We start from the raw sequence: 12,268 nt of genomic DNA, 5'->3' as shown, positions 1-12,268 counted from the left end.
TGATTTTATCACATTTTGATGTGATATCCATATAACCCCCACCAGATGCAAGAACAGCAGCGCAATACAGAATCAAATTTGTATCCCTGTAATCTGAATTAGTTGCATAAATTTGTGGATAATTTCCTGCATAACAAAGTGCTGCACATTCACGAGGAATTTCATTCATCATTACTTAACAAAGTCAATACTGTTCCGGCTGAAATGCCACAAATGTTCTGACGCAAATAATAAAAAGTGAAAAAAGAATAGGATCAAATAGAGTTCAGCAAGGCCCCACATTGATGTTCAACACCGCAGAAACCCCAAAATGAATCTTCACTCTCACTTTCCTAAAAAGTAAACTATTATTTAAGACACCTGGAGCTAATTGATGCAAAAAATGCTATAAGAGCACAAAGGTCCTCTATTACTTTCTCCTACGTGTATGGACACAAAGGCGGTGTGATATGTTTTACATATTTATGTTGTTCTGCCCCGTTCTTCATTTCTACATTGATTTTCTACACAGCTGGACTTCAAGGAGGGCAACGGGACATAAAAGAGCATCCTCTCAGCCTCCCTCTCTGGTTCTGTGGAGACAGAAGGAACTGGAGATTCTGTATGGGTGGGAAATAGAGCGCGTGTAATCTGGAGCACGCATCTTCCCCCTGCTCAGGCTGCGGCATTAAATCGATATTCCGCAAAGCTTTCTCTTGTTTTCACATTCACTTGACTGCAACCGTGATGCGCCGCGAGGGTCGAGCAGCCGCTCCCTGATTTTTGTGGCACTTGTGCCCCCCTTCGCCTGCCCCCGCCCCCCCCCCCCTTTTTTTTTCTTCCTCTTCCACCTTCACTTCACTTCACTTCACTCCACAGCAGACACCCTCATTTGGATGGCTCCAAGGCGATGCACCCATTCCATTTGTCTCTTGTGTTAACAGGAGGCGGCAGAAATAAGGCAGTGCGCTATCTCTATACAGAGCATTATCTCCGGCTTGCTCCTCCAGCACCATGAAACAATGATTATTAACTGCTTGAGAAGCATGCTTAGGGATTTCAAGGCTTGTTGCCACACTTAGGGAACATGAAGTGTATTGCACAACGCACCCCATGCACAAGATTTTTTATTTTTTTTGCCTGAAAATAATGCTTCCTCTTTTCTTGATATTTGTGAGTACTTTCAGAAGCTACTGGCTTGCCCGAAACCCCCGGCGGGAAGAGTAGTAAGTATGGCTAACGGCATTATGATCGGACGTGTGACAGGAGCATTTTCACAAGAAACCAGCCTAGCACTTCCTTTTCAAGATTTAAAAGCCTGTTGTGCAGCGTCATCCTGCTGTAAGATAGTGGTTATGCATTCATACACTCAAGTGTTCACACACACACACACTCTCCATCATTATAAAAGCAAAGCCCTGCCTCTGCAAAATGGGTCATACACTGCAGTCACTTTATCTCAGCAAATGTATTGTGCCTGCGTGAGTGTGTGAGTGGTAGGCATGCGCATGTGTGATCACACATCAAAGGCAAGACTCCCAATATTAAAGCACGGGTGTCTTTGCTGAAACAGGACTTGAGCGTGTCAAACCGTTGAATGTTTTCAGCACTTTTGAGCTCGTGCGATATAGTTAGCCAGGAGAGCCAAAATGAATTTTTCCTTTAATACCTTCAAACGGCCAAAAGGAGGGTGCTCGCGCTCTAAAATAATCTACAGAAGCATCATATTTATTCTACCTTAGTCCACTCTGTGTCATACGTGAATACAGTTTCAGCCCAATGTAAGATTCCTTCTGAATACAGGGGGGAAAATAAAAGCCTTGGTTCAAGATACACTGTCAGGCTAATACAGAGACACACATTTGCAGATATATACCCACTGTGGAATGAATTTTCGCTGTGGGGTTCAAAGCTGTGCCAGTCAAAGAGGGAAGACAGCTCCGTGCCGCCGTCTTATAGACCCATCACTGTGCGAGCTAATCTGCGGCATGTTCTGGCCCTATATTTAGACCAATGTTTTGTGAACACTTAGCATAATTCAGTGAGACGAAAGGAGCTTTTCAAAGCTGTTAACCTCATCTCTTTAAAACTCATTTGGAGTTTTTCAGCTGCGCATTCCAACACACCTGTTCTCCTCTTTGTAGACCTGTAAATACTCTCTGGTTTAGTGAGGAAATAGTTCAGCATAATTGGCGGTGATGGTGCAGTGTGACAATGAGAGCACGCCACAAATGTGAGGAGGTGATTTATTCATTCAGCTGCTCGTGAGAGAATGGGTGTTGAGTGAAATCGGCTCCAGAAACAGTGCAAAAATGTGCCGTCGTTCCCTTCATAGAGCATCGCTCGATGTCTGCAGTCATCGTCTTTACTGTACTCGTCACATAATTTGACATCTCAATAATCACGTCCTTATAAATTTAGAGGAAGTAATATTTCAGAGATAACACAGCACCTTGATTTCATTTGGTCCCATTTATTATACAGAAAGTAGCTGATTTCAGACTGCGTGAAAGTGTGTGCGTGTGTGTGCGTACCAAATGCTCTAAACGGGTCCAGGTGGGCCAGTGGGAGATGGTCATACTCAAAGCCTTTACCTCCATCTGCTGTGTGGCCTGCACAAGCTCGCACATTTCCACACAAACACACAGATGAGATAGACTGTCTGGTTCAAAAGCCCATCCCTTAAGCATTAAACGCTATATGCTTTGGCCACAGAAGCGTGCCACACTGGGGTCCTGCATGGCATCTGCCTCCCAGCTCTCAGAGCCAAGGCGTGGGGCCGAGGGAGGGGCCTGGGGAAGAGATAAGCTCTTCCTCCCCTGGTCACTGCTACGCCATGGGAACCGGACAGGCCTGGAGCCTCAGCTGAGCACCGCTGATAATATCCACATGAGTGTACATGCACGTGTGTGTGTGTGGTTACATGAATGGTTGCTGATGAGATGGGGTTGAGGGGTTGCATGTGCGTGTGTTTGTGGGTAGGTTAGGTGCATGCATGGATGCACACACTTACATTTTTTTTAAAAAATAGTCAAATATCACGACTGAGACAAAAATGCCCATCCATGAAATATTAAAAGTTTTGCAGTTTCATGCCAGTTGTTCACAGAAGTATGTAAAGATATGCATCCTCCAGAGGAATGCATTTGTTTTAAACAATATGTATAAAAAAAACCAAATCAATTGCCGTTCTGCAAAAATGCATGGAAATAAGAATTTTAATGTCGAGCTGACTCAACATTAAAGCAAACACGTGTTTCTTAAGTGTCTGAAAATGAGTGACAATATGCTTGCAAGCCACTCTTCCTCACTTAAGTGTTGATATTCTCACAAAAACCTGCACAAGAAACAAATGAAATTATCCACTTTACAGATTGCTCTACTTCATTTTGGGATATGAAATTTTAAGACAAACTAAATAAGAATCCGCTGGTAGGCAGAGGAAGACAAAGCTCATAATAAGTACAGTACATTTCATTAGAGCGAGTGCTGTAATGACAATGACATGAAGCAATGCCGCTCTTACAATAGTGCTCATTGTATTTTTTTTCCCCATTCTGTGCCCACATTTACAATGTAAGATTAATTGCTTTGCTGCTAACTGCAAATCAGTCTGCCCCTGTTCTAATTCGTTGTTTATTTAACATGAGTGTAATCTAGTCTTTTGTAAAATGACAGAAATGGTTCCTCTTTGTTCAGCCGCACTGACCTTATCATTTTAACTTGTCATATCAGAATGCTCATTTACTCATCGCGTTAACAGTCGCCTCACGTAACGAGGCAGTCGGGCAAATTCAATTAATTTGGGGCTGCTTTTAATCGTGTTGATGTTTCAAATAACAGCGCATGACAAAAAGGTCTGGATCATGATAGAAACACTAATTGTTTAAACAAAATAAAGGGGATGATAGGATAGTGTAAAATGTATCAAAAGTTAAACCTGCTTGAATTTATTAAGGTAATATTATGCATCAAGATGAGGCCCATGGAATAGTCTCGTGCAGTATGTATATTTGTTTAAACCACCTAAATGATATGTTAAATGTACTGTGCCTATCATTTTAAGCTAATATAATAATTACCTCAATGATTTTCAGAAGGAATGATTAGGTAGTGCAAATTAAAACTGCTGCTTTTAATGGACATTTTTGATATTATTTTATAAAACTATTTGAGTACATAGGACCTCTTTACAAAGCCAAAGAGAAAAAACAAGCAGAGAGATGTCTCCTTGATATTTATTAAACATTGCTCTTCTTTTTTTTTAATCATTTCATCATTAGTGAAATATGGCTGATGAACACTGAACTGCCGGCACGTTGATTGCTTTTAGCAATTCTTTGATGTCATTTAATTACAACGTCTCTGGTGTAAGTCCAACCAAAGGCATTTCGTGTCATCCCATAGATTTCTGTTGTTCGCCGTTGCTGCTTTCCTTCCAGCTGCCCCGATGAATGTGACATATTTATCTAACCACTCATTACTGTTCATGATTGTTGACGTGTCTGATCTGTGAGAGAGTAATCTGTACTGTTAAGAATCAGAGTCTGAAGTAGTTATCAACTATAAGATGCAAGATGAACGTAGATGTTTCTAGTATTTAATAAAGTTATGTTTTGCAGTCTGGTTGGAAGACCCGCCATACTAAATGAAGAACAGCGAACATGGTGAAACATAAAATGCCTTGTCATGTGTGTAACCCTCTGAGGACTAGCATGTGTTTTGACAGGGGGAGGAAGAGAGAGAGAGCAAAAGAGAGACATAGACAGAGAGAACTATCCAGAGATCCAGGTCAGCTGTGAGGCCTCAGCTGGAGTGCAGGGCTACACCTGTCAGCGCCCAGGGCCCCTCTCTCTATCTCGCTGTCTTCTTTCTGTCTCTCTCTTTCTGTCCAGCTGGACTCTCAACCCCCCACCCAGTCTCCACCTCCCAGATCCAGGCCACTTCAGCCCAGCCATGCATGGACATCTCTGGGAATTCATTCCGGATGCTTCCTGTTCATTGCATCCACTCCTCCCTCTCTCTCCCTCTCTTTTCGTTCTCATTTTGTCCTTTTACTCCTCCTTTTGCTATCTACCTCATAACACATCTCTATTTTCTCACGCACTTGATTTTTACTTAAACAGCACAACCAACTAAATCCCAACCACGCAGAACATGGTTCACTAAAACATTAGCAGTCTAAAACATTTCAACTACTATTGCCTGACCTGAATTTGTAGGAAAAGTCATAGTTTTTGGTTTATCCTGTGTGTTTGGCAGGAGTGAGCACTTTTTTTTTCAAAAATGGTGGCACAAATATCCAAAGTTTTCATTGTAAAGTTTTAGAGGGAACCACTAAGGAGCACAACACATTCGCACCACTCCTTTCTCCCGCTGTGCATCCAAAGCCTCTTTTCTACACAGTCAGCAGCAGCAGCTGGAAGCATTAAAAATGTTGGTACAAGCATCCTTTCTATTCTGATGTGACTGTAGCCTATTTTCCCAAAGTGTGCATGTACTGTAAAATTAAGTCCATACCATTTCTGCACTCTTTACCGTCAGCTGAGAAAGTTTATATTATGTATATTTCATCATATTGTCTGTTTAAACTAAAATAAAATAAAAACAATGCAACAAGTTCAGCCTGAGTTTAGACACTAAATAGCAGCAAACTAATTAAAAAACTTAATCCATGCTTGGTTATATTCTTATATAAACTGTGCATTATACTATTTTATACAGGAGTTGTCAGAAAGGAGTACAACTTTGAAAAAAAAAATCATACACTTCCAGTAATCCAAGGTAAACAGGAAGTCAGATGACCACTTGTAAAACCAAATAAGGTATGCAGAAGAGCTTTTTTTTTTAACTGATGTTCAGCAGAAGACCACACTGGGATCAACTCCTGTGAGCCAAGAACAGGAAACAGAGGCCACAACATGTACAGGCTTATCAAAACTGGAAAATGGAAGATGAGAAAACTGTTGTGCGGTCTGATGAGTCATGTTTTGTTGCTGTGGGATTTAGATGGTAGGGTCAGAATTTGACATGAAGAACAAGAACGAGCTTTGTAACAGTTCAGGATAGTGGTGGGGATGTTTTCACAACAGACTGAGTGTTTTCGCTTACTATATCCATCCTTTAATGAGGACAGTGATAACTTCCAGCAGGATAACTCACCATATCACAAAGGTCAAATCGTCTTAAGCCCCTTTCTGGAACATGACGATGACTTCACTGTACTCGAATGGATCTCTCATTGCAATCGAGCACCTTTGGGATGTGGTGGTCTGAGAGATTCCACCCCACGCCATCGTAGAGTTCATGGATGTGTAGCTAAAAAATGTAAGGGGCCCTAGCAAAATATACGAAAAAAAAAAAATCACAATGTAATTTTAATTATCCTGTTAAGCAATAATAAAGTTCAGTCTGCAAATTCTAATTCAAGATCAGCACTAAGAGTCTTCAGTCCAATCAAGTTGACTATGTTTGTAAAAATGAAAGAAGCAACTTTATTCTCTATAGGCTGTAAAAGTCATTCAGAAATGCCGGAATTTTAATATGCTCACCATTTTTTATAGCTATCAGGCAAATTGGCTAGATTATGTCATTATAAATCTTAGCTTTTAAATATATATCCATTTGTTGTCTCATGTAGTTTCTGAGAAGCATTAGTAGTGAGCCCATATTTGGGGTCATTATAAACTCAAAACAGGATCACTTGGATAACTTTGATTGCTTCCGATCATTACAGAGTGTATTATTTGCTACACTAAACAGAATTACAAAAATGGCAATTTCTCTCTGCTTGAAGCTACGACACATTTCTTTGTTAATAGCTTCAACTGCAATAAGAATGCCTAAAAGGATACTGAGAACACAACATGAAAGAATGACAATGGCTGTGGATTTGTTCGAGAATAATCGCAGTCAACTGTACAGCCAACCTGTTTTAGAGTGTAAAGAATATAAACTTGGACATGGTTTAATATTCTACTGTTTTTTTTTCACGGTTACAATCGATTTTCAGATAACTGGTTTGCCAACAGCGCTAAAAATTAAATACCTGTCAGCCGCTGGCCGGCTCTTGTAAACTGTTACATTGGTATTTTTCTCTTGGATACCTGTAAGGTGCAGGTGACAAGCTCAATAAATCTGCCATTTAACCTTACTGAAACTCCATTTTGTCCCGCAGCAAGATGAAGCTGAAAGTTGAATAACAGTAAGCTTATTCTCTTGCTGCACTCACATCACATCCTATCCTACACGCCAGCTAATGAATTATTCAACTGTTTGTACCTGTGAGGCAAGCAGACTCTGTTAAGGGCTGCCCCGGTATGATCTATAATTAAATATAATGCAACATGAAAGTGCATAAGACATGAGACTAGGGTTTGGACAAGTCACTCAGACTTTCCACCTTGTTATCCATTTTGTGTATGTCCATATGCTGACTAAAGCTGTTTTTATTTTTTAGCAAGCTCTTTGATTTAAGTTTTTCAGCCTTGTGCAAACTGGAATGCTTTGCTCTCATTCGCTCGGTTACTGTCTTACGTCACTTTCTTCTGTCAGCAGTTGACATTTAAGAGCAATAATATCATGTCACATTTGATTAAGCTATTATTGTCTTACACTGTACAGTTCACAATGAATAGGGTCCCTGTATCCTGCAGTATGTTTGTTTTGCTTCCACTGGCAGTTCAATCATTAAACCTTTTAAAGCTCACACTCAGAAATAATCCTGCTGTGCATTTTGAAATTTTGCCCATAACAAAACCATTCACGGTCTCTCTGTATTGACCGTTTGGGGTATGTGAATCCCAGCAGCAATCCACTTTTCCCCAGAAAGCGCTCAACTCTCCTGAAGGAGAAGCAAACAATTACTTAAACTTCAACTGCACAGGAATGGGTATTCATCTTCAAGTTTAAGATAGATGACTTCTTTATTTTAGACTGTGTGATTTAGGCTGAAAATTTGAGCAAAATCAAACGTAGACATTTGGTCTATATGAAAATCTCAGTGACAGCTGAAGGCATTAACCTTGCAATCGCACATAAATACACGCACACACAGTGCAGCGGGATCCTCGCATCTGTCCAAATGTGAACAGCAGTATCTTCACCTTGCAGGCGGCTGTGGGGAGGGAAGGCTTAGTGGCTTGCTTACTTTCTTCCTTCACTGGCTGTGAAGTGGAGTCTGAGGTGTCAGGAGTTTTTTTTTTAACCCCTCCTCCTCCCCTTTCTGTCTCACTTTTTTTTCTCCACAGTGAGTACATCTCTATAGTGGTGGAGTCTGTGCTTTACAGGGAACACTGCAAGTGCCTGATAAGGAGCTGAAAGCAGATATATACATCTGGGAGCGAGCTGCAGATACACAGTCAGGAAGACAGTAAACAGATCACATACATAATGTTTCTTGGATTTACATGTAAGCATATCATACAGAGATGATAGCAGAGGGTAAACATAAAAGACTGGCCAAGTTTCTTGCACCTAAGAAGATGGTAAAGGGATACTAAGAAAGGATGCATTTATAAAAAAAAAGGAAAAAAATCCCTTGCCACTTCTCATTTTGCTCCCAGACAAATTGAATTGGCCCTTCCATCACTGTTGGACAAATATATATATATATAAAATATATATATATAAAAAAAACTCCCCACTCGCCCCTGTGGGCGGTCAATCCTTCAAGCTCGGGTCCTCTACCAGAGGCCTGGGAGCTTGAGGGTCCTGCGCAGTATCTTAGCTGTTCCCAGGACTGCGCTCTTCTGGACAGAGATCTCTGCTGTTGTTCCTGGGATCTGCTGGAGCCACTCGCCTAGCTTGGGAATCACCGCACCTAGTGCTCCGATTACCACGGGGACCACCGTTACCTTCACCCTCCACATCCTCTCGAGCTCTTCTCTGAGCCCTTGGTATTTCTCCAGCTTCTCGTGTTCCTTCTTTCTGATGTTGCTGTCATTCGGAACCGCTACATCGATCACTACGGCCGTCTTCTCATGTTTGTCTACCACCACTATATCCGGTTGGTTAGCCACCACCATTTTGTCCATCTGTATCTGGAAGTCCCACAGGATCTTAGCTCGGTCATTCTCCATCACCCTTGGGGGCATCTCCCATTTTGACCCCGGGACTTCCAGGTTATACTCGGCATAGATGTTTCTGTATACTATGCCGGCCACTTGGTTATGGCGTTCCATGTATGCCTTGCCTGCTAGCATCTTGCACCCTGCTGTTATGTGCTGGATTGTCTCTGGAGCATCTTTACACAGCCTGCACCTGGGGTCTTGCCTGGTGTGATAGACCCCAGCCTCAATGGATCTTGTGCTTAGTGCTTGTTCCTTTGGCCAGCCTATTACCCCACCAGGGTACCTGATCACGGGCAGGGCGTACGTGTTGATAGCCCGGATCTTGTTCTTACCATTCAGCTGACTCCTCAGGGCTTGCCTGACCCTCTGCAGGTACTTGGTGGTTGCAGCTTTCCTAGCGGCCTCTTCATGGTTCCCATTCGCCTGCGGGATCCCCAGGTACTTGTAACTGTCCTCTATGTCTGCAATGTTGCCTTCTGCTAGTTTGATCCCCTCCGTTCTGACTACCTTCCCTCTCTTTGTTACCATCCGACTACACTTCTCCAGCCCGAACGACATTCCGATGTCATTGCTGTATATCCTGATGGTGTGGATCAGTGAATCGATGTCTTGTTCACTCTTGGCATACAGCTTGATGTCATCCATGTAACATGTCATGTGGCTGACAACTGCTCCATTCTGTAGTCGGTATCCGTAGCCAGTCTTGTGCCTCTTGTCATGTGCCTGTTCATCTTAGCCGCTATGATGCCTGACAGGAGCTTCCACGTGGTGCTGAGGCACCGGTCCCTTCTGGGGGTCCTTGAGGATCAGGACTGTCCGGCCTTCGGTTAGCTATTCCGGGTGTCTCTCGTCAACTAGCAGCTGGTTCATTTGTGCTGCCAGGCGCTCGTGGAGTGCAGTCAGCTTCTTCAGCCAGTAGGCGTGAACCATGTCAGGGCCTGGTGCTGTGCAACTCTTCATACTGGAGACCCTTTCTTGGATATCTGCCACTGTGATGGTTATTGGACCCTGTTCGGGAAGGTCGCTGTGGTCTGCCCTCAGATCCACTAGCCACTGAGTATTGCCGTTATGGGTTGCGTCCTTCTCCCATATGCTCTTCCAGTATTGTTCTGCCTCCACTTCTTCTGTGGTATACTCTCATATTAAACATATCAGGTCCCCATAGGAAGAATTATGTCTCCCCAACCTCCCCCAACCTCATTCAGATCTGGTGTTTGGAACTATTTTGGTTTTCATGTGACGTATGACCCTGAAGGTAAGCGCGTCATGGACAAAAGTAAAACAGTATGTTGGATGTGCCACGCAATGCTCAATTACATTGGTGGGAGCTAGTGCGTTAGCACAGTTAGCTCGTTAACGTGTTGGCCGTCCAGCCCCATGCACGGGGCGATCCGCGGTAGCTCGTTAGCGGAGATTTGCCGTGTTGTGGCGTTAACGTCATTTCAATGAGATTAAGGCTGACAGCACTAGAGGGAACACAACGAATATGACTGCACATTTACTCCGACATCATCCTAGTGCAAAGACAAGTGGAAGCAGACAAAAACAACAAGCACGCATGCTACAAACTTTACCCGAGTCATTTAGACAGCCGTTAGCACATGACTGTCCTTATGGGGTCCTGATATGTTTAATATGCTGCTGAGAATATAGCCCAGAAGAAGCGTATAGTATAGCTTTTATTTTGGAAAGAGCCATTTCTCTGTAATAAAGTCTCTTTTCCAAAGTTGAGTGATTTCTCGATCAGATAGATTTTTTTTATCACTTTGTTGTTTCAGCAACATTAAATTTAAAAACTGTACTTTTGAGTTAAAATATCAGTCAACAAGCAATATAATATAATATAGTGTAAGTGTTTACTCCCTCCTATCATGTGCTGGGAGTACTTAGAAGGTTGCACCCCCTAGACAAGCTTTTACCTCTTCCCCTTTATTAAGACCCAGCAATTACTCAGGTTTGCTGACACCATGAATACCAATACAACAATGCCTCTTCTTTCTCCACTAGACACCTCCCAATACCATCACCACACACACAGACACAGAAAAAGAGAGCGAGCAAAATCTTACTGTCTCCCTCCCTACCCAGTAAAAAAAAATCTTTATCCCCCTCAAACCCCACCCCATGATTCTCCTCCTGAAATACAAAGTTGCCTGTCGTTGCCATGGCCACGATCAGGAGTTCATAAATCCAAGCGCAGTCCTCCTGATAATTCCTTGAAAATTATCGGGAGGATTTTCTTTAGGGAAGGGGGGGTGGGGGGTCAGTGCAGTGAGTTACATGACACAGGATGGAGGATTTCTATAAAGAACATAGACTGGGTAAGATGAGGAGGAAGCCCATGCTTCTCCTCCACCACGTGTCCTGCCCAAGCAGATGGTGCTGTGTGGCTTTGCCGTGCTACTACGATCGCCTTGTGAGTGCTGCTGCCATAAGGAGGCAGGTTTGTAGGAGATTTGGGGTGACAGTGTCTGGCATGGGCTACAAAGTGAAAATGTTGGGAGGGAGAAAAGCACTTGGTGCTTTGGGTTGACACCAAGGTAAGCTCCTGTTATGTTCCTGTCTCTGTGATTTAGTGCCCAAGTGGTGCAAGAAGTGGAAAGCAAAGGCAGCTTTCAGGTTCAGGGGTTTGGGCACCATGCCGTGGACCATTATGGTTTACATTTTAGTTTTGATCATATCCTACTTCAGTTGAACACATTTCTACGTTATGTTTGTGATCAAAAAGAAACAAAAAATAATGACAAAGAATGCATTTCAGACTGAAAATGGTGAACCACCAGATCATATCTGACTAGAGAGCATAATGAGCAATTACTTTGTGGCAAGGAAATTAAACCCCACAAACAATAACACAACTTCTTCTATTCTTCATAATTTCACTCTCAATCTAACATAATTCTACTGTTTAGTATTATAATTCATGTCTTCTGGTCAGATTTTTTGTGGCTCTATTAAGGTTTACTTATTGTCCCTATTCATGATTATCAAAGAGCAGTTGTAGGACAGGGTAACATCATCGTTGTGGAATAAAAAATAAAAGGTTTGGAATTTTTTTTATTTTAAGAACGCATTTTTTTTATACTCATGGCACCATCATCATGTTCCACATCTCTGTGCAGACTTATCCCTGATACAGAGTTGGCAGTTCTCTCTTTCAAGGTCTCTTCCTGTCAGCTGCTTCCTCACAGTCACATTCTGATCAGTTGCAGTTGTGC

The sequence above is a fragment of the Astatotilapia calliptera genome, chromosome 15, assembly GCF_900246225.1.
Source record: "Astatotilapia calliptera chromosome 15, fAstCal1.2, whole genome shotgun sequence".
Taxonomy (NCBI): Eukaryota; Metazoa; Chordata; class Actinopteri; order Cichliformes; family Cichlidae; genus Astatotilapia; species Astatotilapia calliptera.
The sequence above is the reverse complement of the archived record's forward strand: the minus strand, read 5'-3'. Positions refer to the sequence as shown.